Raw genomic sequence first — 26,906 nt, forward strand, 5'->3', positions numbered from 1 at the left:
AAGAGTGACTTTTAGGTCCTAGAGATGATGAGGGTAGAAAATATACAGTATAAATGCATGGAGAATGTATACAAGTTTTCTCCAAGGTGGACTTTTTAGGACATATTGGCCTCTTATCAGAGGTGCTAGAGCTTTGGCAGAAAAAACCCTTTTAGCAGTTTGTGTTTTATAAAGGCCTTTCCAAGCCTCCTCTTTTTTTTCCTTCAGGCTCAGGTGGTTGAGGGCTTTATTTACATTTCAAATTACATTTCAAATTACATGATAAGATCTGTAATTTCGAAGGGACAGTGAAAGAATGCAAAAACAAAAACAAAAAAAGAATGCAAAAACGTTTTTTCTTTCCTAGAGTTTCAGAGTAATTGCTATTTAAAATTTACCTTCCTTTTCTTAAGTACAGGAGAATTTTGTTCCAATATCCTGATCATTTATAATATGCACAAACATTTTGAGAGGAATAGACGAGGTTTTGGGATTGGTAAACATAAGATAGGCTTTAACCTGTTTCTAGAGCTGTATTTCTGGTTTTGTAAAGACCTGTAAGACAAAGACAGGTGTTCCTGATTCTCCAAAGAACTGGATGACAGCCCGAATATCAGGGGTCTGGCCTGCCTTGTAAACTAAGTTTGTTTCCTTATATGAGGGAGATTTTTTAAAAATTTATTTATTTATTGAGGGAGAGAGAGATCCCAAGTGGGAGGGGCAGATGAAGGAAAAAGAATCCCAAGCAGACTCCCTGCTGACCGTGGAGCCTGACATTGGGCTCACCTCACGACCCTGAGATCACAGCCTGAGCAGAGCTGAAACCACGAGTCAGCTGCTTACCCAACTGCACCACCCAGGCGCCCCCTCAGGGAGATTTTTAACTAAGAGGGGAATCAAAAGGTTTATACCTGTGTAAAGTCTGTGTTGGGGAGCAAAAATTCTTGTTATCTTAAAAGTTATTCTAGCTGGACTAAGAATCAGATAAACAGAAGAAAATAAAATATAATAGGCATAGGTATGGGGAACCCATATAGACATAGAAATTCCAAACACAGGCAAAATGAGGTATATATGTCATTCTGAAGTAAGGAGAAAAGGGGATAAGGGTCTGAGATTTCAGAGGAAAGGAATGCACTTCACAGGGTCATAAGAAGAGTAGATGTTTGGTAATTAGAAGTTTGCCCAGCTATACTGATGGTCACTTGGATAAAGTTTATCTCTGTTAATATTCCTTATTCTGGGAAAGACCCCCACCCAATTTGGATTTTTCTGTGTGTGTGTGTGTGTTTTTTTAATAAAGATTTTATTTATTTATTTGAGAGAGAGAAAGACAGCATGAGCAGGGGGAGGGGCAGAGGGGGAGGGAGAAACAGACTCTCCACTGGGCAAGGAGCCCAACACCACACAAGGGCTTGATCCCAGAACCCTGAGATCATGACCTGAGCTAAAGGCAGACACTGTTAAGTTAAAGGAGGGATATATGATCCTACAGGGTCTCAAGGGCCTTTAGCTCAAAATAATTCACATGTCAAAGTGGCACATTCTGAGGGGTCCTGTCCTGAACCCCTTCATCTGTATAAAATATTTTAACAAAAGCCTTCTTTCTGGTTACACAATTCAACCTTGGCTGCTGCTGCTTCTTTTTTTTTTTTTTTTTTTTTTAAGATTTTACTTATTTATTTGACAGACAGAGATCACAAGTAGGCAGAGAGGCAGGCAGAGAGAGAGGGGGAAGCAGGCTCCCTGCTGAGCATAGAGCTCGATGCGGGCCTTGATCCCAGGACCCTGGGATCATGACCTGAGCTGAAGGCAGAGGCTTTAACCCACTAAGCCACCCAGGTGCCCCAACCTTGGTTTCTATTATTAGTCCCTGTACATTGGCCTTCCACTGATAATTTGTAGGAGGGCCTGAGAGAAATTTTGGCTGTTCCCTCCATGAAGGGGAGGTTGTGAATAATCAAATAATCTTTCTAATTTCTCTTTAAATTTGATAGGATCGTCTGAAAGTAGTGGTAAAGGGGCTTTATTGTTTAAAATATTCGCTGCTATCCAGTGGACGCAAATTCTTTTATGGCAGAGGGTCTGTGATATACCTCCGCAGAAATGCCTGAGGCTGGCACAGCTGGATTACAAAGCCCTGGGAGGCAGGAGCAAACAAGACTTACTGCCAGTCTTGGGGGCTTTTAAATTCAATTCCTGGCTTTCGGCATTTACATGAGCAACCCATATACCTTGAACCCTAGAGATTGGCTGGAGTGTGCACTATAAATCCTATAGGGAAGGGGGAATTTAAAAAAGGAAGATGAAACTGGATTTTTTTTTAAAGATTTTATTATTTTATTTATTTGAGAGAGAGAGAGATCACAAATAGGCAGAGGCAGGCAGAGAGAGAGGAGGAAGCAGGCTCCCTGCGGAGCAGAGAGCCCGATGCGGGGCTCGATCCCAGGACCCTGGGATCATGACCTGAGCCGAAGGCAGCGGCTTAATCCACTGAGCCACCCAGGCGCCCCACGAAACTGGATTTTTAAGAAGGGGAATTTACTAGTGGGGTTATGGACATTGGGGAAGGTATGTGCTATGGTGAGTGCTGTGAGGTGTGTAAACCTGGCGATTCATAGACCTGTACCCCTGGGGCTAATAATACATTATATGTTTATTAAAAATTTAAAAATTATTTTAAAAAACGAAGAAGGGGAATTTACTTTGGATGTGAACATTCATTTTTGTCTTAAGTCTAATTTCTGTTCTTCTATCTTTTCAAGGAAGTCCCTAAGGCGGTCATTATACTAAGGAAATTGAGAACTATCTATAAAGAATATATGTGTTTCTAAAATATGACCCATTTAAAGGATCCATCATCTGGCCATTGACAAGTAGGATCTCTTAATAGCAATCCAAACCAAAAAGCCTTCTAATGGCTTAACCAAAGATGAAGAGGAATCCAGAGAGGGGGCGATGATGTAGACCTCATGATCCAAAAGTTTACTACCAAAAGCAGTCTAAGAAAGCAAAAGCCTTTTTTGCATAAGTGGTAAGGATGGCATGGTGAGAACAGTGTCTCCTGTCTCCCACGAACACGTTGAGTTGTCTCCACTCAGTCACAGATCTCCTCATCTGTGAGGCTGGGCAGGAGCTACTGTAACCAAACTAACCCAAGTTTACTCCTGGGTGAATTACAGGTGGAGACCACACCAGATGGAGTTGTCACACAAAAGAGTGTTTATTTGCAGCAAATAACTTCCAAAACTATGACTCCCTGAGCAGGATCGAAGGGATTCTTTTTATTTAGGGTTTAGGATGAATATTCTTTTTTTTTTTTTTTTTTAAAAAGATTTTATTTATTTATTTGACAGGTAGAGATCACAAGTAGGGAGAGAGGCAGGCAGAGAGAGAGAGGAGGAGGAAGCAGGCTCCCTGCCAAGCAGAGAGCCCGATGCGGGGCTCGATCCCAGGACCCTGGGATCATGACCCGAGCGAAAGGCAGAGGCTTTAACCCACTGAGCCACCCAGGTGCCCCTAGGATGAATATTCTGAGAGGGCAGCTTCATCATGGCATTTGAAGAGGACATAAAGTTGTGCAGACCTGTACCTGCGTCCAGGGTTAGGTTAATGTGTGATGCCCAAGTTTTCGCATCTGAGAGACCACCCAGGAGCCAACACCAATGTAATCCCATGAGGGTTTTTTTTGACAAGCTTAAGCTTGGGCCGAAGTATACCCGCTGCAGCGGGGTAGGGACTTGGACCCCAAACCAGATTACAGTCAGAGCTTTTAAAGGCAGAGTAGGGGTGGACTCGGTGGTGGGTGAGGACAAAGGGGATGTTCAGAAGGGCAATCGGGGTAAAGAAGACTGTCAGGATATTGGAGGCCTGGTTATTATTAAGTCAAGGCCGTTTTCCCCTCTAGTGAGGCACTAACATGAAGACAGTTGGGAGTTTCCTGGTGGAATATCACATTGCTCCTATCAAGCCTCCTTGTTAGTGAGATTTAGCACTGGGACATTTGTAAACCGAGGGAGACTCCTGTCTTGCAAGATTGTGATTTCTGCAAGTTAACTATTTGTTCACACATACTACCGAGGGTAGGGGAGCAGGTGGAGAGAGTGTGCAAGGTGCCAGCTTTTGCTTTGTCAAGATGGCTGTACTTATGTCGGGGCTAGACTCGAGGTGGTTACAGCCTTGTTTTTCTTGGCCTCCACAAATGAAGCTTACGCATCTCCTAGGGCAGAGGCCTTAACATTAGGAGGAATCAGAGGTAACCTCTCAAGTAAAGAATGCAAGGTATTGCCCACCTTTGACATAGCACTGGGAGTTTTCAAACTAATTTATTGTCTCTGATATGGTTAGGCTGTTTCCTGGACAGGTGGAGACTGTTCTTTTTTTTTTTTAAGATTTATTTATCTATTTATCTATTTTTTTGAGAGAGAGAGAGAACAAGTGGGAAGGGCAGAGAGAGATAGGGAGAGAGAATCTCAAGCTGACTCCATGCTGAGCTCTATCTCAGGACCCTAAGATCAAGACTTGAGCCCAAGTCAGACACCTAACCTACTGAGCCCCCCAGACACCTGGAGACTGGAGACCAGGCTGTGCATTTTTGCATTCCCTTTGTTCCTTTAAAATCTTAATCTGCTGAGGTGTTTGTACTTCTTTGTCATTCAGACACTGGGCAGTTCTACAAGCAGTATGCTGAGGCAAGTAGAGCTCACTAGGGATCTGTGGATCACCGGAAATAGCTGGAGGCCTGAAATGACTTCTCTTACACCAGGATAGTAGGATAGTTGTGTCTCATCTTTCTTTTTCTAGAGATAGCTAATTCTGCTTACATTCAGGATGGGAATTTCCAGCACTAACAAGCAACAAAGGTTGAGACAATGAAGGAACTTATAACACCTCGTGACAAATACTTCTGGGAGCTGGCATGTCTGAACTCTTGGAACCCTAGTCTATTTGATTGGCCTACAAAGTGCACCCTGGTAAGTGTACCCTCTGGATGGTGGAGACCAAAGACAATACTATCACTGGTCACAAAGCCAGGCTCTTAGGACTTAAAGAACAAGATGAAAGGGAAAATCTCATCCAATTTTTCTAGAAGCACATTAACAGCTTTAACTCAGCCTTGAGGCTCTTGGAGCCAAACTAATACATAGCAGAAATGTACTGTGGGGTTGGGGATTGTGTGCTGTTCCACAGTGTTGCATGGAACTTTTCTTGAGGTTGGCGGGTGACCTAGTGTCAATCTAATCCATTCCATGACTAACTTGCCTAACACAGGAGTCTTTGAGTAAGGTGGTAAGTATTCTAGCAGATTTTTTTTCCCTCTCTGTCCGACAGCTTTTATGTACTTGACCCATGTCTACTAGTTTTGTGGCTTGGACTTCTGGACTTCGAAGATGTGCCTTAGCAGCAGCCTTTACCTCACGTGCACATTAACCCACACCAAAGTTTATATGACAAATGACATAAAAGACGTAGACAAAGGAAAACAAAACCATCTGGAGAGGGCATGGATCAGTATTCCACTACATTTACCAAGAGTTACTAAGCCCAAAGAACTAGTTCCACAAGTATTTTCTCCTGCTAATCTAAATTTAGAAGAAAAAAAAAAAAAAGGAAAAAAAGGACACTCATTACTCTTGCTTCATCAGAGTCCACAGATAAGGATCTCTGGAGACTGACGTGGTAAAAAATCTTACCTTCTGTTGGCTGTATGTCAGATTTCCCAAGGAGCTCTTAGCTGCTGTTTCTGGGGCAAACAGTGTCCAGCAAGTAAAAGTGTCCTGCCAAGTAGGCCACCTATTGATAAGGAAGAAATTTTCTTCTATGCTAGGTTTTTCCAGCCAGACTAAGAATTAAATTTACATAAGACCCAACAGATTAACAGGAGAAAATCAAATTTTGTTTCATATCTATGGGGAAATCCACACAGACCTGAAATTCCAAAGAGAGTCAGGCAACGTGAAGCTCATTGACTAACCTCCTGAGCCTGAGGAAAGGGGTAAAGGTCTAGGGATACAAAAGGGAGAAAGACCATAGCAGGAAGGTAAGAAGAGATTTTGGTAAACAAAGGTTGCCCTATTTATTAGCTAAAGCAGAATCTTTGTTAATAACTCTCTTCCTGGTACAGGCTCTCCTTTCCAATGCTGGCTTTTGACTGCTTTTAATTCAGAATAATCTTCATGCCAAAGTGGCCCACCTTGGGGCGACTGGTTCTTGCCCCTCCAGAATTTTATAGGAAATGCTGGAAGTACAAATGGCACAACCAGGCATTGCCCAAGCTAGAAGATGTGGACTGAGCAAAGAAAGCCTGCATCTAAAACTCACTTTAATGCATAATCTAAAGAGCTGTCATTGTGCAAAAACCAGCACTACTAATTTAAAGTAGAAGAGATTTTGGCTGCTTTGAGGACACTTTTTTTTTTTAAAGATTTTATTTATTTATTTGACAGACAGAGATCACAAGTAGGCAGAGAGGCAAAGCAGAGTGAGAGGAGGAAGCAGACTCCCCGCCGAGCAGAGAGCCCCATGTGGGGCTCAATCCCAAGACCCTGGGATCATGCCTCGAGTGGAAGGCAGAGGCTTTAACCCACTGAGCCACCCAGGTGCCCCTCGAGGACACTTTTTATCCGAAATAAATAAATAGCTCGAGGAATTTAAGCAGGAGTTCAAAATATATTTCCAATGTAAATGCTCTCCATATTTTGCCAGGAATACCTATAACAGGATATTTTATAATATAAATATAATATTTATAATATTTATATTTATAATATTTTATAATATCCTCTTATAGGTATAGGAATACCTATAAGAGGAAATTAATATTGAGCCATCTACAGGGGAAAAATATCTTGTCTCTGAAAAATAGGCACTTTGTTCACTGATGTGAGAAAATAGGAGTAAGGCTTATCAACTGTTAAATGTATATTATAATAAGCCAATCAATGTTAGGTCAATATCCTACAAAGAAAGGATCAGGGAATTAATGAATTGAAAGAAAAACTTATCATTTTTGTTTGTTTGTTTTTAGTTTGAAAGTGGTTAGTCCAAATTTGTATGTAAACAAATGGAGTAGATTATCTCCAACTCTAAGTTAAACGAATAATCAACCACACCTTTACTTTTAGAGTTTTTATTTTCCTTAAAGATTTTATTTTTAAGTAATCTCTACACCCAGTGTGGAGCTCAAAGAGTCATATGCTCTGCTGACCGAGCCAGCTAGGCACCCCCACTTTTAGAGTTTTAATCAAAATTATTTAAGAGAAGCAAAATTAGCTGATTTAACTTTTATCTGTCTGCCTTTTGGATGTACAAGTAAGAACATGAACTAAGTGGCCTGACACCCATGTTTGTTCATCATTCTTTTATGTCAGCCAGTGGTTATATTAGCATTATACTTCCTTTTTATTTTTTTAAAAAGTTTTTAGTTATTTATTTGAGAGAGAGACAGTGAGAGAGAGAAAGAGAGAGAAGAGAAGGTGAGAGGGAGAAGCAGACTCCCGATGGAGTTGGGAGTCCCATGCGGGACTCAGTCCCAGGACTTCGGGATCATGATCTGAGCGGAAAGCATTTCTTAACCAACTGAGTCACCCAGGCACCCATAATACTTCTTTTTTTAAAAGATTTTTGGGGGGGAAGCTCTTAACAACATTTTGTGGTCAATTCAGGAAACTAGAAGGGACTACATTGTTAAATTTCTTGGGCATAAATATGGTATAGTGGTTATGGGAGAGAATACATGATGAACTATTTAGCAGTGAAATGTCATGATGCCTCCATTACTTTCCAATGCTTCAGAGAGAAAAAAGCAAACTGGTACAATGCTACCAAGTGGTGAATACAGGCAAAGATTATATGTAGTTTTATCAAATGCTATCATATCCCTTTTTCTGTAGATTTTAAAATGTTGAAGGAAAATGATGTAAAAAAAGAGATTTTGAAGCTTACATAAGGATTTTTTACTCTTTAAGCCCTCTGTAAGGAAACAATATTCATCACTTTAGAGGCTATATAAAACCTACTTTAACTCCTGAATAATATTTTAATTTGGCTAGAATACAGGTTTGTGCTCAAATGCTAAACTTTTGTCTTCCCAAGAAATTTTAAAAGGAAGGCAATATAGGTAACTCAAAATGAATTTGCAAAATGGGATTCTCTGCCATCAGACCAGGATAATAAAAATAGGACGGATAACTGTTGTAGGTAGAAAATATGACTAAATATGGACATGTGTGGTCACAGTTAAAACTGACATTCTAGTCTACAGATTGGATTAATGACATCTACCTCAAGCCTCAGAGGAAGATTTATGAAGACTTCCACTGTGTTTGTATCAGTGAGGGTCTAGGCAGAAAAAGAGAAACCAGTGTTTGAAAGAGAGAATTTCATGCAGGGAATTGGTTACACAGGTGACTGAACAGCAGAGGCTGAGAAGCCCCCGGGGACAGTGATGCAACTCAGGTTGAGCACAGCAGAAGGACGCTCCCTCTAGTGCCCGGAGGCCTTTCCCTGTAGCGACCAGGGGCCTTTGAGAGAAAATGGCATCCTTTGCTGGAAGCTGAAGCTGCCAGTTGAGAGCTGGAGCTAGGGCAGGGGCTGTTAGTTATGAGCAGAACCCTGGAGGGAGGGGCCAGGTAGACCATTTTCTAGAAAGGGAAGAAATTCTGAGATAATATTTCTTAGTCTGTGGACTATTTCAGGAGACAAAAGAGAAAAATAAAAACCAAAACAACATAAAACCCTTCCTTGTATTACACCTATCCTATTTCCCTCTGTAAAGGAAATTTCTCTGAGGAGAACAGCAGGCAGAGGGAGAGGGAGAGCAGGCGCTCCACTGAGCAGGGAGCCGGACACGGGACTCGATCCCAGGATCCTGGGATCATGACTTGAGCCAAAGGCAAATGGTTAACTGACAGAGCCACCCAGGTGCTCCTCTTGATTTCCTATGTCTCTTATTTTATGATACTAGACGCTAGTGAAGGGGGATGGAACTGAAGTTTGGTGGTAGGATGGAGGGGGAGGCGAGTGAAATGGGAGAGAGAACAAGATCTAGTTGGTTAGCTGTTGAGTACATAGTCGGAAAGTCATCATAAAGGGCAATCTAAATTAAAGATCACAAAAAGACAGAAGTGTTTTATTCAGCTTGTACAATAAAAAGAAATTAAGCTATCTGACATTAAAAATTGAGAATTTCATATGAAACTAAAATTCTAGCTTATCTTATAAATTAAGGTGCTCTGGTCACACTCAGCCCTCATTCCTGCCTGGCAGACTTGCTGGAGCATATCCTTTCCAGTTCTCTGTGTTCCAGCTTTACCTGGTTCAGTCATGTGTGCCATTTGCCTGGCCCCTGCAGGCAAGCAATCCTCTTCTTTCTTCTTTTCATTCTAGACTGGATAAGGATTCACACTAGCTGTCACCTCCGCATTCTCTCCTTTCATATTGAATCAGCTTCTGCAACACTTAAGAGTCCACTTGGGGAGCACCTGGGTGGCTCAATTGGTTGAAGGGCTAACTTTGGCTCAGGTCATGATCGGAGTTCCTGGGATAGATAGAACTTGGTGTCTGTGCTCAGTGGGGTGTCTGCTTCTCTCTCCCTCTGCTCCTCCCAGCCCCATGATCTCTCTTTCTTGGTCTCTCTCTCTCAAATAAATACATAAAATCTCTCTTAAAAAAAAAAAATCCACTTGGTAAGTCACTAGTCAAATCAGTGAAATCCCAACTCAGAAATTCTAGCAATATTCCCATGATACCTCATTTTAAATTCTTTGTGAAAGAAGGGGATATAGGCTTGCTGGGACTGAGGACCCAGCTGTGTGTGTGTGTATTGGGGGGGGGGGTGTCCCACAGGAACCAGCCCAGAAGGTCCTTGGCTTCCAACAGGGTGGAAATCAAGCACAGCCAAAAAAGGAAGTGAGAGCAGAGTTTCTTGAAGATAGTGTAGATACAGACAGAGCATAGGAGCCTAGGAAAGGGAAGGAGAGTGAATCTCATTCTTTGCTTGGGACCTGGGGTTTTTACTCAGGACAGTGGTCTGGTGCACTTGTCTTCTTAGTAATCCAGAACAAAGATGAGTGCTTAGGTATTCTCCAGAAGTCACTTATGCCCTGGAGCCAAGAGTTGATGAGTCAGTGGTCTTGGAAAGTGTTCATGAGGACCCTGCCCAGTCACTCTTCAGATGTTCTCTATTCTGTTAGAAGACTCTAAAGGAGTCATGCACGGAGGGCAGGCACAGGCCTCTCTGTTCTCTCTGTAGCAAGAATGGAAGCAGCTAAAGGAGCAAATAAAGCGGTTTTTCAGGGGGTCCCTTTAGTTTCCCTGTTTCAAAGGGATACATGAAAGTGATTGTATGATTATATGTACAAACACCTTTGCCCACAACTAAAAGACTTTGCATTGACTTGAAATAAGACAGTAAAAGCAAAACAATTAAAAAAACCAGAATAAAAGTCAAACACCCAGCAAGACATGTTAACTTGCTGAGGTTAAGTCCTCATGCTGATAGCTTCCTTTAAGTCTTTCTCTTTTTTTAAGATCTTATTATTTGAGAGAGGGAGAGAGAGAGAGCGTGCGCGAGCGTGGGCATGGGAAGGGAAGGGCAGAGGGGAAAGCAGACTCCCTGCTGAGCAAGGAGCCCAACGTGGGACTTGATCCCAGGACCCTGGGATCATAACCCAAGCCGAAGGCAGATGCTTAACAGACCGCCTCAGTCTTTTCCTTTTGTAGTATGTAGCCAGTGTTGGGAACAGAATTCCTGTCCCTTTCAAGGTCCTTCTAGGTAGAACTAGGAATTGACATGAAATAGATTAACAGGATAAAATAAAATTTAACTTTATATGTAACTCTGACTCCACACAGACATGAAAATTCCAAAGACAGTCAAGCAAAATGAGGTATATAGGTCATTCTGAACTAAAGAGAAGAGGGCAGGGACATGGGACTTCAAAGGGAAGGAATGCAATTTGCAGGAAGATGAAAAAGAGTAAATGTTTGGTAAACAAATGTTTGCTGGGCCATTCAGAAACAATGGGGCATAGAGGACTTGGATCAAACAGGGCTTGCTAGGTTCCTCCCTGTCTACCATCACTAGTTCACAGTATAATATAGCTATCTATGGTAATAACTCTTCCTGGAGCAGGTCCTCTATCTAAATTCTTTTTAGGCGTTGGGGAAGTAAAGGGTTTTGATTGCTTTTTAACTCAAAATAATCTTCATGCCAAAGTGGCCCATCTTGGGGTAGTCTGCCCTTGGCCCCTACTCTGTTTCACCTTGTTTGATGCTTTGCTCTCCTACTGGACTATACTTGATGGCAAGAATTCTGTCAGTTTTTTATATAGCCATAGTCCAAAGCAGGTAGCAGAAAGGTTCATTGTTTCAATAAAGAGATGAAAATATATGAAGAAATTTTTTGCTCAATTACTGCCTAAGTCAAGCTATAGTAATCACACATAAAATCATTTTTGGGGGGTGCCTGGGTGGCTCAGTCAAGTTGAGCATTTGACTCTTTATCTCGGCTCTGATCATGATCTCAGGGTCATCAGATGGAGCCCCATGTTGGGCTGGCTCTGTGCTGGGTTCTGTGCTGGGCATGGTGCCTGCTTAAGATTCTCTCTCCTCGTCTCCCCACCCCCCCATGCACATGCGTACATACTCTCTAGCTCTCTCTCACTCTCTCTCTCTTTTTAAGAATTTATTTATTTATTTATTTATTTATTTGCTAGAGAGCGAGCGAGAGAGAGCACAAACAGGGGAAGTGGCAAGCAGAGGGAAAAGCAGGCTTCCCGTCAAGCAAGGAGCCTGACGGGGATCTCAATCCCAGGACTCTGGGATCATGACCAGAGCCGGAAGGCAGATGCTTAATCGACTGAGCCACCCAGATGTCCCTTTAACTCTCTCTCTTAAGAAAAGTATTTTTCAGATTCACAGCTACCAGGACAAAGAGAGAAGCAGAAAAGAGGACTTGGCTTGTGGTCTGACCATATCCTACCATTAGCCTCTGTCCGGAAAGAAGTGTGAAAAAAACAAGCAAACAAACACTCTAGGTAAGAAGGTCACTCTTGATTCCTTTCTGTTAGTGACTTGAGGAGCAGGGTACAGGGTACATATCTGGACATATAAGGACAGGACTTTGGTCTCTTGGAGGAACACTGCCATAAAGAAACTAATTTTCAAATGGGAACCTAGTTAATAAAGAACAAAACACAGGGGTGACTGGGTGATTCAATTGGTTAAGCGGCTGCTTTTGGCTCCCGTCACGATCCTGGCATCCTGGGATCAGCCCTGCATCAGGGCTACCTGCTCAGTGGGAATTTGGCTTCTCCCTCTCCCTCTGACCCTTCCCCTGCTCATGCTCTCGCTGGCATGAATGTGAGTGCTCTCTCTCTCAAAATGAATAAGTAAAAAATCTTAAAAAAAAAAAAAAGGACAAAACACTAATGTTGTTTGCAATAGTTGAGAAAGTGGCAGAATCCCATAACTAGTACTGGCCAACAAGACAAACTTAATTTGTAGGAAGTGACCAGAGCTGACACTACTCACTTTCAGAATTGATCCCAGAGTCCAGTGAAGGGTCAAGCGTGCAGTGACTGGGGAACACCTTGATAGAGATTCAGGAGGACCATTAAAAAATTCTAAATGTAATACCAAACAAGTTATTTAATCTCATGATGTGCCTTACTGTGCATTGGTGATATGGGAAACAAAAATAGTGAAATAGTAGAGGGAAAGGTGAGATATAATGCAAAAATACTTTAAACCTTGAGATCTTTATGTAAGTTATACTGAAAAATACTCTTAAAGTGCGCAGTAAAACTAGACTCTCCTATCCTTTTTATGCTTGAATGCTACGCTGTACAATTCATGGACTCCTTTGAGCTCCCTCTGGTGGCACAGTAACCCTTAGTGACTACTGAGTATTTTCAAGACTCCTGTAAATTAAAAAAGAAAAAGAAAAAAGAAAAAAAAACCTCTATAGATTCATTCACTGTAGTTTTCATTAAGAATGTTTTTTTTAAGGGGTGCTGGCTGGCTGAGTTGGTGAACATCTGCCTTTGGTTTGGGTCATGATCCCAGGGACCTTGAATCCAGTCCCCTATCAGACTCCTTGCTCATCAGGGAGTCTGCTTGTCCCTCACCCTCTGCCCTTTCTCCTGTTCATGCAATCTCTCTCGCTCACTCTTTCTGAAATAAATAAAGTCATTAAAAAAATAGTTTATTAGGAGAAACCTGTCTGGCTCAGTTGGTCGAGCATGCAACTCTTGATCTTGGGGCTGTGAGTTTGAGCCCCATCTTGGGTGCAGAGATTACCTAAACTCTTTAAAAAAAAAAAAAGATTTTATTTATTCATTTGATAGAGAGAGAAAGAGAGAGCATAATCAAGTGGAGCTGCAGGCAGAAGGAGAAAGAGAAGCAGGCTTCCCACTGCAAGGAGCCCAAGGGGGTCCCATCCAAGGACCCCGGGATCATGACTTGAGCTGAAGGCAGATGCTTAACAACTGAGCCACCCAAGTGCTCCTAAAAAAATAGCTTTTTAGTTGACCAGTCTTAAATATTCAAATAAGTGAAAAATGAATTTTCCAGAAGACAGATGCCAGAAACAGGCCCATGGATAAATGGAAAACTGATATAAGACAGAGGTGGCCCGGTAGATAAAAAACAAAGTACAAACCAATTGGAAAGTGAGCAAATTATATGATTAGATATTTCATTGTGGAGGGAGGGAGTATGTATGGCCAATAAACATATGGAAAGAACCTCATTAGTGAACAGAGAAATACCAGCTAAAACCAGTGATATACCATTTCGTACTTACCATGTTAGCAAAAACTTAACAATCAGTCAACTTTTGATGTTGGTGAGGAAGTGGAGCCACAGAGCCCTCATATACTCCTGTGGGACTGTAAATTTGGTAATGATTTTGGATAACAATTTAGAATTGCCTCATAAGTTGAAAATCCTGTGAAGAAAGGAAGGAAGGAAGGAAGGATACCATTTCTAGTGATCTGGCATTCCATTCCTAAGTATTTACTCCAAAGAAACATTTTTTAAATATTTTATTTTTAAGTAATCTCTACACCGAACATGAGACTTGAACTCACAACGCTGAGATCAGGGGTCACAAGCTCTACCAACTGAGCCAGCCAGGTGCTCCTGAGAACCATTTTTATATACACTGGTAGGCATGTGCAGGAGTTTCTTAGTTGCACTGTTCATGCTAGCAAAAAATTGGAAACATCATTAAAGAATAAAACTGTGGTGTATTTAATAATGAAATACTATATAGCAGTAAAAAGAGTGAACCACAGCTATAGGCATGAATATGGATGAGACTCCCAAAAATGCTGAGTGGGGAAGAAAACTATCACAGAAAAATACTTAGAATATGATTCCATTATGTAAGATAAAGATAGGAAAAACTAAAAAATATATAGGAATATATACATAGGTAGCAAATATATATTTAGAAAGTGAAAAATCTAGTGTTTATTATTCTTTTAACTATATATGTTTATTATATTTTACCATTTCATTTATGATATATTTCACAGTAATAAAGTAAAATAGGAAGTATTCATTTAATTCTCTATTCATTTAATTCTCTATTCTATATTCATTTAATTCTGTATATTAATTCTGTATTACCCCCTTCCTCCCAGTCTCCATTTCACATCATTAGAGACTATTCTTCCTGTTATGGCTTATGTAACAGCTGGATCCCTGCAGCAAGGCTTCCTATTCACCATAGTATGAAGTGTGGCAGCTTGGGTAATAGAGGATTGAAGGTCCTCCCAGGTGTGATCCCAGCTGACCTTTTCCATCTTGTTTTCTACCACAGCACTTACTGCAGCCACATGGACCTCCTCATGGATCTGGTACCGAAACAGACTATGAGTTTTCTCAGCTCGTGGTCTTTGCTTTCGACATTCTTACTACATGTTAGTTTTGAATCTAAAAACTATACTTTTTATAACCATCAAGCTACCTACCAGCAATTTTTTTTGCATTTTTAAAATAAGCTATTTTCAATATTATGTAAAGAGCAAGATTGTCCTGTCTAAAGCAACAGACTTCAGTTTTCACTGAGAAATACAGACGCCATTGTGTTTGCTTGTGATTATCTGTGATTATCCTTCTGACAGGAGAATCTCTTGTTTGAGCTGAACACATCTTGTTTTTGCAATACGATTATAGAATTAGAGATTCTTACCCCTCAAAGGGCTCTCACAACTATAGAAATTATTAATGCTTTGTATTTGTACAATATGCTATAGGTAACATAACCATTCAGTTGATTACCAAGTATCACTAGAAAACATCTCCCTCATTTTACAGTTTAGGAACTGAGGGAAAGAGAGAAGGCTTTAATCAATAAAATAGCATGATTTGGTAGGTGGGTTTAAGTCATTGCATTAGTAGCAGAAATAAAAATAGCAATAATAATAATGTCCTGAAAATGAAAGACTATCAGGTCTGAATTTTCACTATTACCTGGAAAAGTTTACAAAATAAAGATGGATTTTTTTTTTCAACTAATATTGGCTGACCACCTGCCAAAATGCAAGGCAAGATGGTAGGTACTGACAAAATCACAAAGATTAATATGACATGGTCAGTGTCTCCAAGAAGATTACAAAGTAGGAGGGGAATCTCTACCAGTATTTGTGATCAGATGCCAGTTTTTGTGTATGGGCTAGAGATTAGACCTGGTGCTCTCAGTTAACACACTAAAAAGAATACCTAGTACTTTTCCTTTATCATTAAAGGCCTTCAGAATGTATTCAGTAAATTAGTAAGCATACCAAGGAGGAGGGAACATTCTGACCTATATCAGTGTATTGTTTCTCATTCAAATAGCATCTTAGTTCACTGGAGGCTTTACGTGAATGTTTATTACAGTATTTATTTCTCTTGATTAAGATGATAGCAGGTGATTATTGAGTTCCATATCACAATTAAAATAAAAATTTTCCACCTTCCTGAAAAACAGGAGTGTCCAGACATTAACAACTCTGAAACTTAAATCAGAAAAAGGATTGCAAAACCCTTAGGCAACGACAGACTTTTGTAAATGTGTCTGATTGTAGGAAGTTAGCACAGTTATAGCTCTAAACTATTATGAAGGTCTTAGGTCAACATACAACTGCACACATGCCTTTAAACTTAAGTATAAGTAACATTTGCTGTGAACAGTACACATTTCTCAGAATTTCTCAAAATCTTTTCTTTATCTTTTAGTTTGATTACTATTATGACAATGTCATACAATACAGACTAGCAATATTGATGGCAAAATAATAGTAATAAAGAGAGTTTTGCAGTATAGACCTTGGATGAGCTCAAAGAGAAAGGAATCAGAGGAGTATTTTTTTTTTTAATATTTATTTGACAGAGAGAAATCACAACTAGGCAGAGAGGCAGGCAGAGAGAGAGGAGGAAGCAGGCTCCCTGTGGAGCAGAGAGCCCGATGTGGGGCTCGATCCCAGGACCCTGGGATCATGACCTGAGCCGAAGGCAGAGGCTTTAACCCACTGAGCCACCCAGGTGCCCCCAGAGGAGTATTTTTTAAAATATTTTAAAAATTTATTTGGCAGACAGAGATCACAAGTAGGCAGAGAGGCAGGCAGAGAGAGAGGAGGAAGCAGGCTTCCTGCAGCAGAGAGCCTGACATGGGGCTTGATCCCAGGACCCTGAGATCATGACCTGAGCCAAAGGCAGAGGCTTAACCCACTGAGCTATCCAGGCGCCCCCAGAGGAGTATTTTTTGATAAATGATACTATCTGCTATTAAGTAGGCAGCACTTTGAAGGAGATCACTCAGGAGTAGGAATTTCAATGTAAAAGATTATTTTTACACACATATACCCATATTCTATAGCTGAACAAACTAAAATATATTAATTATTGAATTTCAGAAACTATTAGAGATTATCTAGACTAGTATTCACAAACTTTTTTCAATAGCAACACCTTTTAAATAAAATCATATACAAAGCCCAACATATAAAACTAATAAAACAGAGCTGTTGTAGAGGGAGTGGAGAATTCTTCTTTATCTAACAAATGGAGAAAATAAGTAAGTTACATCATGAGGCTTTTGATGGAAAGGGTGACTCACAGCTGAAAGAATTTGCACTTGACTGCTTTGACAGAGTACTTTGTCAGAACAGAGGACAATCTTGCAATTCAGAATAAGAATCATTTCCTATTGCATTCCCAGAAAGTAAATTATTACTAACAGAGTCATGTCTGGTTAGTATCTTCTACCTACAGTAGTTACATAGCCGCAAATTTGAAAGACTCAAAGAAAATAATTATAATTTTTAAAAAAGATCTTATTTATTTGTTTGAGAGAGTGAAAGCAAGAGAAATCACAGAGGGAGACAGAGAAGCAGACTCACTGCTGAGCAGAGATCCTGATGCAGGGCTCGATCCCAGGACCCCAAGATAATGATCCGAACCAAGGGCAGACACTTAACCAACTGAGCCATCCAGGCACCCCTAAAAGTAATTATAATTTTTCATTAATTATATTACTGTTTTAGTAATGGTGGAGTAGTTCACATTGGACCAGTGCTCCCACAGATAAACACTTTCCAGCCTCAGATAAAGTATAATTAATGCTTACTTGAAGGCACTGGAGGATGAGTGACAAAACCTGCCAGAAACTAGAGAGAAGTTGACCCTTAAAAGAAGGGAAAGTCACTGGAATATATCTGCAGTTTTTATGGCTTTTCTCCAGAGAGTGCTCACCAGTCCATGCAGAGTGGAACAACTAGAACTCAAGCAAAAAGCTAGTCTTTGAGGATGTCAGAATGACTCAAAAGTGAAGGGGAAAACCCTGGAAAGGAGATAACCATATAGAAAGAGTGGTCAATTCTGCGTATAGATTCAGCCCAAATCTTTGACTTCCATTCAGCACATTCATGAGGGAGACTCCAAACACATTCACAAGGGAGACTCCAAGCAGCATGGCCAAAAGAAGCAGGCTAAAAGGAGGTCGAAGCAGAGATTAATGTTGCTGTTGACCATAGAGGAGACAGAGTTTGGAATTTGAGTCCAGTTAATTTATCCAATAGAACAACACTCAACAATTTCCAGAGTACCATGCAGCATCCATATTTGCCAAAAATATAATTCAAAATTTGAAGGGATAATAAAGACATTTTCAGACAAGGGCTGAGAGAATACATCACCAGCAGACTTGAAGAAATATTAGATAGTGTGGATCTTCACAAAAGGATAAAGAGTACCAGAAAAGGTAAATTTGTAGGTATATATAAAATATTTTTTCTCATTTTATTTAATTTTTAAAAAGACTTTATTTATTTATTTAACAGAGAGAGAGAGAGAGAGAGAGTGAGAGCATGAGCTGACAGAATGGCAGGCAGAGGGAGAGAGAGAAGCAGATTCCCTGCTGACCAGAGCCCAATGTGGGGCTTGATCCTAGCACCCTGGGATCATGCCCCAAACTGAAAGCATACCTTTAATGGACTGAGCCACTGAGGCACTCCTCATTTTATTTAATTTTAAAAACCAGCTTACTATTTAAATAAAAGACAAAAATAAAAGTGTAGCATTTATAATATACCTAGAAGAAAAAGGTATGACAATAATGCATAAAGACAAGAAAGGAGAAGTGGAAGCTTACTTTTGTAAGGTTATTACGTTATACATGAAGAGGTAAAATATTATTTGAAGGAAGACTGGGATGAGTTAAAAATGCCAAACTAAGAGCATCCACTGAAAATAAACAGGTATAGCTAATAATCCAATATAAAAAATAAAATGGAATGTTAAATGTAACCCAAAAGATGATAGGAACAGAGGAAATAAAAGAACAGAGAACATATTAGACAAGTAGAAAAGAAACATCAAAATGATAGACTTAAAGCCAATAATATCAGTTATTCCATTAAATACAAATGGACTAAACAAGCCAGTTAAAAGGCAAAGATTGTTTAGGCCCACTGCATGCTATCTATTAGAAAGTCACTTAAAATTAAATATATAGGTTATTTTTAATTTTTTTTTTTTTAAGGAGGTTTCATGCCCGACATGGAGCTCATTGCAGGGCTTGAACTCACAATTCTGAGATCAAGACCTGAGCTGAGATCAAGAGTTGGGCACTTAACTGACTGAGCCACCCAGGTGCCCCTAGATTAAATTTTTTTTAATGGAAAAAATTACACCATGAAAATGTGAATTGTTAAAAAGCTGGATTAGAAATTAATATAAGATAAAGTAGACTTTGAGATGAGGAATAGTACCAGAGACATTTCATAATGATAGATGAGTCAGTTTCTCAAAAATACATAAATAATACCAAGTGTGTATGCACTTGATAACAAAGCTTTAAAATACTTGAAGGAAAGGCATCTGAATGGCTTAGTCTGTTAAGCATCCAGCTTTTGATTTTGGTTCAGGTCATGATCTCAGGGTTGTGAGATTGAGCCCGGCATGTGGCTCTGTGGCTAGGCATGGAGCCTGCTTAAGATTCTCTCTCTTCCTTTCCCTTTATCCCTCCCCCCATCTCTCCCTCTCTAGAAAAAAAATAAATAAATAACTTGAAGGAAAAGCTGATATTACAGAAAATAGAAACAAATAAATCTATAATATAGTTTGCAATTCAGCATGTCTTTCTCCATAATTTACAGGACAAGTGGAGAGCATTTTGATAAGGATATAAATGACTTGAACAAAGTTATCAATCAACCAAATTGCAGTAATTGAAATTTATGGAACACAGCACTCAGAAATGGTAGCATACACTTATTTTCAAGTGTACATGGAATATTTGCCAAGTTAAACCATATACTGGGCCAAAAAAGAAGTTTCAGTAAATTTCGAAGTGCTAAAATGATATTGAGCATAGGCTGATTGCCCATAACAGAATAGAGTAGAAATCTTTATAAATGTATCTTGAAAATTCTTAAATATTTGGAAATTAAATAAAACTTATAAATAATTCTTGAGTCCAAGAAAAAATTATAAGAGAAATAGGAAAATAGTTTGAACTAAATGATATTGAAAGCATAACACATGAAAAATTATACGGAAAGCTAAAGCAGTGTTTATAGAGAAATTTATAGCTTTAAATATTCATATTTGAAAAGAAGAATGGTCTAAAACAATGACCCAAAGGACGCCTGTATGGCTCAGTTGATTAAGTGTCTGCCTTGGGTCCTGGGATTAAACCCTGCTCAGTGGGGAGACTGCTTCTCTCTCTCCCTCTGCCTCTCTTTCTGTCTCTAATGAATAAATAAAATAAAATTTAAAAAAGCAAAATAAAATAAAATAAATAAAACAATGACCAATATTGAATTAAGAAAAGCTGAAGGAAAGAGTAAAGTTAATGAAAATTAAGTAGAAGAAAGGAAATAATAAAGAGCAGATATATGTTGGGGTGCGGGGGAAGACCAATAATAAAAAAATGTAACAATGTCAAAAATTAGTTATTTCAAAACATCAGCAAGGGTTGCTTGGGTGGCTCTGTTAGAGGAACATGTGACTCTTGATCTCCGGGTCATGAGTTCAAGCCCCATGTTGGGTGTAGAGATCACTTAAATACATAAAACTTAGAAAAGACCAGCAAAATCAATAGCACCTAGGAAGACAGATCAAGAAATAAAGACAGAGAACTCAGGTTTATCAATGTCAAGAATGCCAGGTGAATTATCAGTATAGAACATATAGACATTGATAGGATAACAAGGGGATATTATAAACAACTTTTATCATTTTTAAAATTTGACAATTTAGAGGAAATTTTCTGTAAATACAACACAACTTACCAAAGCTAGTCCAATATGAAAGGAAACAGAGTGGTTCTGTATCTGTTAAAGAAATTTAATTTGTTATTTAAAATTATCAAAGAAAACTCTGGACACAATGGTTTCATTGATGAAATCTACCAACATTAAGGAAAAAATAACCCAATCTTAGAAGAATTCTTACAGAAGATCAAATAAGAGGGAATACTTCCCAACTCTCTTTTATGAGCCGGCAATACTCTAGTCCAAGCTTGGGAAAGAGAGCACCAAATATAAAGAGGAAGAGGCACCTGGTTGGCTCAGTCAGTTGAATGTCCAGCTCTTGGTTTCAGCTCAGGTTGTGATCTCAGGTTTGTGGGATTGAGCCCTGAGTGGGGCTTAACTCACATTGGGGAGTGTACTTGAGATTCTCTCTCTCCCTCTTCCTCTGCCCCTCTCCCCACTCTCTCTCTCTCTCTAAAAAAGAATAAATAAATCTTTTTTTTTTCAGATTTTATTTATTTATTTGAGAGAGAGAGAGAGAACATGAACAGGGGAAGAGACAGAGGGAGAAGCAGACTCCTCCTCACTGAGCAGGGAGCCCAATGTGGGGCTCAATCCCAGATCCCAGAATCATGACCTGAGCTAAAAGCAGACATTTAACTGACTTATGACGTTAACTGGCTTAACGCTTAAGCCACCCAGGTGCCCCCAAAAGTAAATAAATCTTAAAAAAAAATAAAATTAAAAAAAATAAAATTAAAAAGAAAAAGAAGAAAGAAGGAAAGAAGGGAAGGAAGGATAGCTGGACGGATAGAAGGAAGGAGAGAAGGAAGGAGAGAAGAAAGGAGGGAAGGAAAAATTGCAGATCGATACTTTTTATAAACATAGAAGGAAAATAAATTTATAAAATGTTAGCAAATTCAGCAGTATATAGAAAGGACAATGCAATGTGATCAAATAGTCCTTGTCTCAAGGATATAAAGTTGGATTGACATTTAAATGTTAGTGTAATTCACCACTCTAACAGAATAAAGAATAAAAACCACGTGATCATTCTAACAGAAGCAAAAAGCATTTGCTTCCACTTGCCTGTAATCTCAAAAACATTACACTGAGTGAAAGAAGCCAGACCCAAAATAGTACATAATGTATGATTCATTTACACGTGGTTCTACAACAGGCAAAACTAATCTATAGTAAAAAATCAGTACAGAAATTGCACTTAGATTGTGTTGCGATGGGGATCCACTGGAAAGAAGTTTAAGAGAATTTTTTAGGATGATGGAAATATTCTTAGGGGTGGGTTAAATTGGTTTATACAGTTGTCAAATAATACTCAAGGTTCTTATATTTCACTGTATATAAATTTTACCTAAAAAATAAAAAAAGCAACTAGGTAAATAATGATCTTTGTTTACTAGGTTTGCTTTTCACAGTAGTGTGGGGTAACAGTCCTAAAAGTGCATCCTTGTGCAAATAAATATCTTGACGATAATGGAACCAGTTTTCTCACTGTTGGAGAAGGAAATTACAAATATGGCAAGGGGGAGGGAGCATATATATGTACATAAACATAAATATATACACATATTTTTTTCTAGCTTTGTCTGTTGAGAAGGCCTAGAAATAATGACACATCAATAGCAGTAAGTACGCCTAGCATCTAGAGTTGGTTCCTCTATTTTTCTCTTAAAATAGGGAAAGAACAAAATGAGCATAGAAATATCTTGTGCCAGAAATTAGAAAAGTGATCGGGGAATGATTAGAGAAGTGATAGGAGAATGAAGTGTCAGAGGTAGAAAGGATCTAACCTGAAGTTTTTCTCACTACCTAAATTTAGCTTTTTACATTTCTAATTTGAGCATGCAAGTAAGTGAAAGAAATGGAGTATAATCCATTAAATAAAATAAGATTTCAAGAATCCATGCTGATATGAATTAATGTAGGAATCAATTAATTAGAAAAAGGGAACCTTTGGGATGCCTGGGTGGTTCAGTCACTTGGGCCATGCCTTCGGTTCAGGTTATGATCCCAGAGTCCTGGGATTGAGTCCCGCATCGAGCTCCCTGCTTAGCAGGGAGCCTGCTTCTCCCTCTGCCTGCTTGTGTGTGTGCACGCTCTCTCTCTCTCTGACAAATAAAACCGTAAAAAAAAAGAAAAGAAAAGAAAAAGGGAAGCTTTTATTTATAGTAGCATGGTAACTAAAAGCGTAGAAGGAATGCTGAAGTGAGATGTCATCAGTGGATGTTTGAACCAGTAGGTGAAAATATGGCGGTGTGTTTACATAGTATCCAAGTACTTTCCCACAAATTACTTAATATTTGCATAGAGGAAAACATTAACTTAAAATGAAGTAATGTCTTGGCCACTATTTTCACTTAGTGAGAAGAGTTAGCATTAGTAACATTGGGACAGTCTGACATCATGTGTTATTTGATATGATACTCTGAGAAGGCATCACTTCTGTATCGTTCTTGCCAGAAATGCATAACCCGAATTTCATTATGATGAAACAGCAGACATTCAGGTTGAATGACATTCTACAAAATACCTCTGTATTTTCAACACTGAAGGAACTGTTCTAGATTTAAAAAGACCAATGAGTCATCACAACTAAATACAATATGGCATCCAGGGTTAGAGTGTGGACAAGGAAAAATAAATAGCTATGAAGAACATTAATTTGATTAGATAATGGTATAATATCAATGTTAAACTTTTTTTTTTTTAAGGTTTAGTTTATTTAAGAGAGAGAAAAAGAGAGAGCAGGGGGAGGGGCAGAGAAAGTCTCAAGCAGACTCTACACTCAGTGCAGAGCCAAGCCGGGGCTTGATCCCACAACCCTGAGATCATGACCTGAGTCAAAATTAAGAGTTGAAGGCCCAACTGACTGAGCAACCTAAGGGCCCCTATGTTAAACTTTCTGATGTAGGTCATCATGTAGGTTATGTAAGAGAATGTCCTTGTTCTTAGAAAATACACACAAAAGGGGCACCTGTGTGGCTCAGGCAGTTGAGTGGCAAACTCAATTTGGGCTCAGGTCCTGATCTTGGGGTGTGGGATTGAGCCCTGCATTAGGCTCTGGGCTTGTTGCAGAGTTTGTTTGAGGATTCTGTCTCCCTCTTCCACTACCCCTCCCCCCCAACTCACGCTCATTCTCTCTGTAAGGTAAATAAATAAACCTTCCAAAAAGAAAATACACACAAAAGTGTTTAAGGTTAAAGGGCACAGTTGGCTCCTAATCTGGTAACAACCTAATTTTAAATGGTTAAGAAAGAATATATGAGAATAAGAGAATGATGAGTGGTGCAACATTTAAAGTTTGTCAGTCTGCTGGGTATATGGGAGTTCCTTATACTATTCTTGCAAGTGTTTTGTAAATTTGTACTTATATAAAAATTAAAAGTTTAAAGTTATTAACACTACCAGGATGTGTATGTAGATGTGTATCAGAATGTGTGTGTACATGTATCTGCTAAATTCAGTGGCAGGTTGCTATACTTTTTTTTTTTTTAAAGGATTTTATTTATTTACTTGACAGAAAGAGATCACAAGTAGGCAGAGAGGCAGGCAGAGAGAGAGAGGGAAGCAGGCCCCCTGCTGAGCAGAGAGCCCGATGCGGGACTCAATCCCAGGACCCCGAGATCATGACCTGAGCCGAAGGCAGCGGCTTAACCCACTGAGCCACCCAGGCACCCCCAGGTTGCTATACTTTAAGTGTGGGAAAAACACAAGCTCTTAGCGTTAAGTATGAAATGGTGATGCATTTTCTTAAGGAACACAAACCCTCTATGTTGATAGTCCCACCATTCTCTATTCTTTGAATGTTTTGTTGTTGTTTTGGAAATACTGAGAAATTGGGAAAAGATACCCCACTTTGTTTTCATCCTTAATCAAAACTAGTACGCCTCATGTTCAGCATCTACTTGGGATTAAAGTCTGCCTGACAATATGAATATTTAGAGTCATGACTTCAAACCTGTTCGTGAAGCAATTATATCTCTGTTGAACTGCTTCTAGGAATGGATTACTTGAAGGATTTAGTATAATCCAAAAAAATGCATTGTGTATCTAGAATGAAAAAATCTGCTCATAAAAATCTGCAAGATTGAACAGGTGGAAATGTTTTATAAAACCAATAGGAAACTTTAGTAAAGTTTTTTGTTTGTTTTTATCATCAACAATATATATGCACTTTGTTTAAAGAGTCAAATAATTCAACAAGTTTTTTTAATTAACATATATTATTTGTTTCAGGGGTGCAGGTGTGTGATTCACAATTCACAGCACTCACCATAGCATATTCCCTCCCCAATGTCCATCCCTCAGCCACCCCGTCTCTCCCACCCACCCTCCACTCCAGCAACCCTGTTTGTTTTCTGAGGTTAAGAGTCTCTTATGATTTGTCTCCCTCTCTGGTTTCATCTTGTTTCATTTTCCCCTCCCTTCCCCTGTGATCCTCTGTCTTGTTTCTCAAATTCCTCATATCAGTGAGATCATATGATAATTATCTCTCTCTGATTGACTTATTTCGCTTAGCATAATACCCTCTAGTTCCATCCACGTTGTTGCAAATGGCAAGAGTTTGTGTTTTGATGGCTGCATAATATTCCAGTGTGTGTGTGTGTGTGTGTGTGTGTGTGTGTATACCATATTATTATCTTCATCTGTCGATGGACATCTGAGCTCTTTCCATAATTTGGCTGTTGTGGACATGGCTGCTGTAAATATTGGGGAGCAGGTGCCCCTTCGGATCACTACATTTTTATCTTAGGGGCAAACACCCAGTAGTGCAATTGCTGAGTCGTAGGATAGCTCTATTTTCAACTTTTTTTTTAGATTATTTATTTATTTATTTGACAGACAGAGATCACAACTAGGCAGAGAGGCAGGCAGAGAGAGAGGAGGAAGCAGGCTCCCCGCTGAGCAGATAGCCTGATGTGGGGCTCGATCCCACACCCTGAGATCATGACCTGAGCCGAAGGCAGAGGCTTTAACCCACTGAGCCACCCAGGCGTCCCTCTATTTTCAACTTTTTAAGGAACCTCCATACTGTTCTCCAGACTGGCTTCACCAGCTTGTTTTCCCACCAACTGTGTAGGAGAGTTCCCCTTTCTCCACATCCTCGCCAACATCTGTTGTTTCCTGACTTGATTTTAGCCATTCTGACTGGTGTGAGGTGGTATCTCATTGAGGTTTTGACTTTTCAACAAGTTTCATTGAGAGAAAGAGCAGTGCCCTGGCCTCCTTTTACCCATTACCCACTTTTCAGAGACAACCACCTTCATTTCTTACAGCTACTTATTTTGATATTTACTGCTATGTCTCTAAATAACATGCTTAATTGTTATTTTTTGATTTTTTTATTTCATAAACTTGATTTATTGGTTTATTACTGTGGAAAATGGGGACCCAACTTTCTTTGTTCTCCCTTTACCCACCATACAGACATTCACCCTTCCCTTCCTTCCAACCTCCCTTACCCTCCATCCTCCAAAAATTGTCCTATCAGACTTTTGATTTCATTGATTTTTTTAAGATTTTACTTATTTATTTGAGAGAGAAAGAGAAAGTGTAGGAGCAGAGGGGAGGGGCAGAAGTCAAGGGAGAAGCAGGTTGCCTGCTGAGCAGGAAGCCTGACTTGGGGCTCAACCCCAGGACCCCTGGGATCACTACCTGAGCCGAAGGCAGATGCTCAACCAACTGAGCCACCCAGCTACCCCTGCTTACATTAATCTTAAGGGTTTACATAATTATGACTACACAAATACTAGCCGAGGCAAGTAGTATACCATGATCATCTTCTTTTCCTGAACATGTCTTTGTTTTTCCCAGAGTTGTTAATTATCATGTTTTTTCATTGGTTTAGTTTTTATGTACTTATCACTAACTCAGCCCCAGACTCTGACAATGGTCTGAATCTTAAGAGGTTCCAATGTATCACCTATTTGGCTTTATCTTCCAAAGATGTCTGGCATGGCACCGGTGATCTACTCTAATATGAACTGGTTTGCTGTTATGCCTGGAGACAACTGTTATCCTGGAGTCTCCATTCACTATCATCCTGGTGATTCCTTTCACTCCTTGCCTATTGTAGATCTTCTGTTTCCTGTGCTGTAAGTCATTTTCATTTTTGGTTATACTTTTGATTTAGAGGAGCACATTCTCCAGTAACTTCCT

At 39.5% G+C, this 26,906-nt stretch overlaps 1 long non-coding RNA gene across 1 annotated transcript in view; it reads left to right on the forward strand.

Moving 5' to 3' along the window:
• The window catches only part of LOC123944577, a 52,823-nt gene that overhangs the window by 15,767 nt on the left and 10,150 nt on the right, over positions 1-26,906 (forward strand). The window contains exon 4 of the long non-coding RNA XR_006818814.1: positions 4,809-4,952. This is a non-coding gene — a long non-coding RNA (uncharacterized LOC123944577). The remainder of the gene's footprint in view (positions 1-4,808; positions 4,953-26,906) is intronic.

Source organism: Meles meles, chromosome 6 (assembly GCF_922984935.1).
Source record: "Meles meles chromosome 6, mMelMel3.1 paternal haplotype, whole genome shotgun sequence".
NCBI classification, from domain to species: domain Eukaryota; kingdom Metazoa; phylum Chordata; class Mammalia; order Carnivora; family Mustelidae; genus Meles; species Meles meles.